Raw genomic sequence first — 5,777 nt, 5'->3', positions numbered from 1 at the left:
GTATAAATAAGTATTTATATTTGTGTACAAGCTGTTTAGATTGTCAAAAAGCCTGTGTTTTTAGGTTTATTAACGAAGCTCATGTACTCAGACCAGTAATATTTGGGGTCACAAGTTTTTGCCATGAATATTTTGTGGGTCAGAAGATAAAAAGTTTGGGAACCACTGTTTTATGACATAAAAACATGTTGATGGACAGCAGGGGGCGCTAGAGGACTGCACCGCTGTAATGTCGGTGTGTTTTGGTGCAAACACCTTTTGTTTGTGTCTAAATAAAATGAGATGTTTAAAATGTCTTTTACAGCCTGGTGTGTTCACAGACTAATTATATTTTAAATATAAACTCTGTAGAGCCGGTGGACGGAGGCAGATGGGGGTGATCTGTCTGGGCAGTGAAAGCATCATCGTCTCTCTCTCCGGTGGACAGCCCCTCTCTCTCCTGGAGGTCGCAGAGAAGAAAGCTCCTCATCTCTTCACCAGCCTCCATGTAGCTCCGAGCAGCGGCGTGTTTTGTTAATGATTAAACACAAGGAAATATGACTGAAAGCGTCTGGGCGCGCCGTGTTTCTTCAGAGGAAAAGCTCGCGCTCTGCCGGAGGTCGTTTTTGCCTTTTGTATTTCCTTGATAACAATTCTCGTGGACATTTTGGATTTTTGTTTAAAAAAAAAAAACGTTACGTGTCATCACTATCTGGACCACCTTGCTGTGATGTTTGTCTGCAGTTAGTTTGTCCGAGTCACCTCAGGGAGCTGACACTGAAAGCAGCCGGGGAGCACGGGGAGGGAACTCGCTCGAGGAGAAACGCTCGCGCTGGGCCAGCTTCGAGTTGCTCTGTAAGTGGGCAGCGTTAGCCACAGGCTAACCTTTTAGCCAAACACAAAACTAATTAAAACCACAGAAGCTGGCTAATGCCCACTTCTTGAAAACATTTGTCGGATTGTAACGCTCTCCCTCCACATCCTGGATGACTCACAGACGCGACGTGAACTGAGGTGAGTGTCTTTTGTTTGCTGAAGTAGTTGCAACATGTTAGCTTTCACTGCTAACTCTCTCATTTTGATGCTGTCCGATTAGAGGTTTACTTAATAAATTAATCGATTTTTTTATTTGATATAAATGCTTCTTGGTTGGTGATGATTTTTTTTCAATTCCAGACAAAAACAAACACATTTGATCATTTTATTTGATTTAAAAACATCTGTACATGGCTGTTTGTAGTGTTTAAAGCCACTGTATCTGACAGTCATTAACTAAGAGCTGCAGGATGGAGATTATCATTATTTTCTCCCTAATTCACTAATCAGATTACTGCCAGCACTTTGTTAAGATTAGAGGTGGATCTTTAAATGTTGACCCCATCATTCACAGTGGATTGAGATCAGGACAACAGCTAAAACAAACTGTGATGTTATTGAGTTTATTGGTGAAAATGTGGTGTAAATGCATAGAATGAATTTGCCACAGTTTGTTGGAGAATGAACATAAAATAACTTTTGAAATTAAAATGAACAGACCTAAATGTAAATCATCCAAACTAGCTAAAAGCTAATGTTAGTATGAAAATAATGTGACCCATCACATCAAAATGAGGATTAAGTCATTGGTCAAAATGACCTAATTACATTTTCAGATTATTGGCTTTAAAAGCTACGTTTTGATACCTGGATCATTTTATCATAATTAAATCCATATATGTGACTTAATTCGTCTTTTGGTTACAGTAAGACAAATATTTCGACTGAATCCTAATTTTTTCATTTTTTTTTGATCAAAGTCTTTTTATTATTTTTTAACACAAACTACAGAAAAAAAAACCTAAGTCTAAGTCTTCTAGCCAGTAGAGAGCAGAAAGCTAACACCGTCCTCTGATGTTCACTGAGGGAAGCCTCTGCTGGAGCCACCCCAAAGAGAGAGATGAATGGTGATGGATGAACAGTTCGTCCAAATAGTCCTGAAAAGGTGTCAAAGATGCCTTACCAGTATCCATGTAGCTTTGGACAGGACCAGAATGTGTGCAGAAGTGTGGCAGGAGATAGTTTACAACGATCACACAATGGATCCAAGTCCCTTTTGAATTTGCACAAACTGTCCTTAGACCAGTGTAGACGATGTACTACCTTGAATTGAACTATAACATGTTTCACACATATTGAGGACGAATATATATTTAGAATAATTTTTTGCCAAACTGTGTCTGATATGGATTCCTCCAAGTCCATNAGCTCTAGGACAAAGTATGCAGGAGGAGAAGCATGTCAAATTTGAGATGACTTGGATGGGAAACGAATCACAATAGTGTGCATTACATTGGCAATGCACACTGTTTCAAACTGTTAAACACTGCCACCAACTGTTCAGGAGGATTATTACACCTTAAAGGTTGTTTCACTGTGGAAGCGGTGTGTGTTTACAGCAGGGTGGCCAATGGGGTGGCCAAAGATTTGTCTGTGGTCCATGGCCACCCCCTGGCTCCGCCCCTGGTGCTCCACCTGGTCGTTCATTTATTATGCTGGGGGACTTCACTGCCCACATAACGACAGTGTGACCTGGAGGGGCATGATTAGAGGTAACATCCTCTTCAATCTGAACCTGAATCTGAACATAATTCTGCCGTTACCATGTTTCACTGTGGGTTCTTTTAGTAATACAGACTTGAATTGATACAAACAGATTTTATAGTTATAGATGAACAGTTTAATTTTAGGGCTTATCAGAACTCAATATAGTTTCCTACAGGATTTTAAGAAACTTGATATTTTTTATTCAACTTTTATTAATTTATCTTTATTTTTGTTGTAAGAAAAAAAGAACATAAAAACTTCCCCATCCTATTATTCAGGCATACCGAGAACACAAGAAAATGTCACATATTAAACACAATCAGAACTTCCTGCAGCTCCTTCAGTATGATTGTTGACATCTGCAGCCCTCCCTGACCGGTTTCTGTTTTGTTTTTTCATCAGTTTTTTAGAGGGACATCCAGTTCTCAGTTTTCTATATTTTCTGCACTTCTTGACAGTTTTCATTGTGATTATTGGTTATCTAATGTTGGGGAAATGTATAGTACCACCTGACAGATTCATTTTACCATTGCCGGCTCTAGCCATTTTGGTGCCCTAGGCTAGTTGAAGCGCAAACTCCCCCACCCTCAAACTATGTCCCACCCACCCCAATTTGAACCCCTAAAAACAAGTTTGACAATGTAAGGTACTATGGTAAACTTAGATTTACCTCCCACCCCCACCCCCGGGTGCGAGTTGTATGGATTTTTTGCTAAATTTACAGATTTTTGAGGCTTTTTATCCAGGCAAACGTACGAAGAGGTTGACATGTTTGGGACAACAAAACAGACTTGTTGTTATTGAGTTTGTCAACACGAACCGCTACCTGAGAGGCACTACTAGCCCCTCCCCCATCAGAGTGTCAGAGATGAGTCAGTGCAACGTCAATCAAATGAGAGAGAGGGTGGGGGCATTTGCTCCATGGGGGGCGGATGTTTTATGGGTAGAGTAGTTTATTTTTCCTGTAATACTTCATTATAGTTTTTTAAGACAAAGCTAATTGAAAGGGGCGCTGAGCAGAGTTACAACCAGGGATTACAAATAATTGCTTTTTCTTCTGCAGTTCGGCGCCCCCTCCAGCAGATGGCGCTCTAGGTGACCGCCTAGTTCGCCTATGCCAAGAGCCGGCATTGAATTTTAACAATGTTTAATGTATTTTGATGCTTTGTGAGTCTCTGTGAACCTTGAATTTTGCTTTAGGTTGGAACTCTTACAGGAAATGTCGAACAATCCCGCTGAGACAGCTGAACCAGCGCGCATGTTGATCAGAGTCACTTTAAGTGATTGCAGATGTGTTCAAATGATGACAGCATTCATGCTATTGTTTTACTATTTATTTATTTTTTTTAGTTAGCTTTTGCAATAAAACTAAATTTGCACACTTTGTACGAGGGGCGGTTCTAGGGGCGGGTCCTTTGCCCGAGAGTGGCTGCAGTTCAACTTCCACCCAGTAGGGGCGCTAATGAGTCAAATAGGAAAGTCCAGCATGAAGCAAGCTTAAGCGTTTTAACTGACAACGATAGTTGGATTTTCTCACATGCTGTGTGTTTGAGAATGTTTTATTTATTTGCAGTAAAAATGCATGTAAAATTGATAAGGAGTATTTACTATTCAAGCTTTTACAAGTGTCTGAACACGTGTAACTGATTAAAATTATACACCTTACAAAAACTGGGGATTTGTGTGCAAGCATGTTGAACAAATACTTGGCCCCTTTATGAATAATGTGACCCCTGTGGCACGCTGAAAAATCCTAGATCCGCCACTGCTTTGTACCATTCAACATTAAAACATAATCGAACCAATTCACATATCAAAGCACCTCCTCTGTGAATCGCCACCTTATCGTGGTGGAAATGTTTGTGTGCCAGAATGGTCCTATTGGAGATATGATGATGTTGAGGGTACAACTGCCCCTTGTAGGGTCTTTTGAAGCAGACTGATGTTAGATGACTGACCGTGCCCCCCCACTGAGAATTTGCTTTTTAAATTCCCCTACCTCTTTAGGAGCNGAAGGAGCAAACATATGGTTATTTGATACTGGAGCAGACAATAATAATTCTGTACTTTTAAGCAACCTCCTGCACTGATTCCAGATTTTTATTGTGTGAGTTAGAACCGGATTAGAAGTGTAAGTTGAGATGGGTTGATTAAACGGTAACTGGGAGCAAAGTAAAGCAGAGAGAGAGAGAGAGCTCGCCGTAACTGATTTCCTCTCTAGATTTACCCAAGTAGGAACAGGATTGTCGTCTCTCAACCAGTACAGTAAGGCTCTAATGCTAGCCGCCCAGTAGTAATGTAAAAAGTTGCGGAGTGACAAGCCACCAAGACCATGGGCAACTGTAGCATCTTACTGGCTATCCGTGGATGCTTTTTATTCCAAATAAAGGACGACAATTCACTATTTAAATTTGTYAAGAAAGTCCTGGTGAGGAACACTGGCATGCTCTGAAATAGATAAAGTAATTTGGGCAATATTGTCATTTTGATCACGTTGATTCTACCCCCCAGGGATAGAGGAAGGGATGCCCATGTAGCGATGACCTTAAGGTTCACCAGGAGAGGCAGAAAGTTTCCTCATTTTAATGAGGATTATTTGATGTCCTTATAAAGAGGAAACATCAAGTTATATTTGAATATTGAGATTTCCCAGCTAAAAAGAAACAAAACTTTGCTAACTCACAGGGAAAATCTCAAAATTTTAAGGCGTTTTCCCTCGAAATCAGTTTTTTTGTTGCTACTGCTCAAAAAAAGTGCTTTGACAAAATGCAATTTTTGTTAATATTTTAGTCAAAATGCTGCATTTGCCTATTTCTCCGTGTATAACTTTTAGACTTAATTAATCCTCGTTTCGATGTGATGGCTCACATATGAAAGCAGATTTCATAGAGAACAATGTTTTTTGAGAAACTGAAAAGATCTCATTGTGTATCTGTGGGCTAAGTTGTTGAAATTAAGTTAAATAATGAGACAAAGTTAGAGATGCTGAACGTCATGGCCTACATCTCCTGATCAAACCAAACGTTTAATGTATGAATTGTTACAAAGTCACAAATTACACAGAAGCAGTTTGACTGCAAAAGTTGTATGAAAGAGACAACTAACAGGAAAACAACAACAATATCTATCTATCTATCTATCTATCTATCTATCTATCTATCTATCTATCTATCTATCTATCTATCTATCTATCTATCTATCTATCTATCTATCTA

General features: G+C 39.6%; 1 protein-coding gene across 3 annotated transcripts in view; it reads left to right on the top strand.

Moving 5' to 3' along the window:
- Positions 1 to 244: 244 nt before the first annotated feature.
- The window catches only part of erbin (erbb2 interacting protein), a 106,476-nt gene continuing 100,943 nt past the window's right edge, over positions 245 to 5,777 (top strand). For 2 of the 3 annotated variants that reach the window (XM_014024934.1, XM_014024933.1), the window contains exon 1: positions 245 to 993. The gene's annotated coding sequence lies outside the window, so the exon portion shown is untranslated. The remainder of the gene's footprint in view (positions 994 to 5,777) is intronic. The other variant, XM_014024935.1, reaches the window with a different exon arrangement.

The sequence above is a fragment of the Austrofundulus limnaeus genome, unplaced genomic scaffold (assembly GCF_001266775.1).
Source record: "Austrofundulus limnaeus strain Quisiro unplaced genomic scaffold, Austrofundulus_limnaeus-1.0 Scaffold447, whole genome shotgun sequence".
Lineage (NCBI taxonomy): Eukaryota > Metazoa > Chordata > Actinopteri > Cyprinodontiformes > Rivulidae > Austrofundulus > Austrofundulus limnaeus.
The sequence above is the reverse complement of the archived record's forward strand: the minus strand, read 5'-3'. Positions and strand labels throughout refer to the sequence as shown.